The following is a 986-nucleotide window of genomic DNA, read 5'->3' on the forward strand; positions in this document are numbered from 1 at the left end:
TTGCAGTTAAAAATAGGAGAAAACTTTTCAAATATAAATAAAGTGGAAGTATACAAAAATAAACATTATTTTTCCATCTTACTGTTAGTTTTATTTCATTTTATAAAATAAAAATTTATTTTATGGTTTATTATTGTTTATATTTTAAATTACACACACACACACACACACACACACACACACACACACACACACACACACACACACACACACACACACACACATAGGGGTAGCAAGATCTTTTTAAGTGCTCAGGATCAATATATGTCTTAATCTGGCCTTGATTAGGAGATAAAATGCCAAACTTCGCAGATAGAATACTTTAACAAGGACACATAAGGTGTTAGTGGAGATAAAAGTGGACAACACTTGAGAGACTCACCGAGACAAGAGAAACAGCTAATCTCCTTGACTAAATAAACAACAATCCTTAAAAACAGTCGACAGCAAAACATCGTGATGGATAAATATCTGTAAAAGAACATCCTGTTTCCGGAATAGTAGGAGGAAGCTCTAAAGAGTCTTATGGCTGATCAATTACTAGTCAATAAAGCCATAACTTGAAACTATAGGAAGAGACAGAAGGATCTGAGTGCTGTATTGGATGATTATCAAAACATCTTTGGTAGGATTCACTACACATCGACAAACTTTCAACGAGATCTTAATTCTCTGTATTTGATCTCCTTTCCCTCAAACATATCATGGCTAATCATAAATAACACCGACAGTAAAACGTCCAACTTTGCTGTTTCCTGAGGTCTCTTGACGACACTTCGAACAACTCGTATGGAACAAAGCAACAACAACAACAGAAACCTAATAATGATTATTATTATTATTATTATTATTTCTGCTTTAGGCAGAAAGCCTTGAAAAGTTTGAGGGAAGGGGGATAGTCGATTACATCAACTCCAGTGTGTAACTGGTACTTATTTCATCGAGCCCCGGAAGGATGAAAGGCAAAGTCGACCTCGGCGGCATTT

The sequence above is a fragment of the Octopus bimaculoides genome, chromosome 26 (assembly GCF_046866305.1).
Source record: "Octopus bimaculoides isolate indiv1 chromosome 26, ASM4686630v1, whole genome shotgun sequence".
NCBI lineage: Eukaryota > Metazoa > Mollusca > Cephalopoda > Octopoda > Octopodidae > Octopus > Octopus bimaculoides.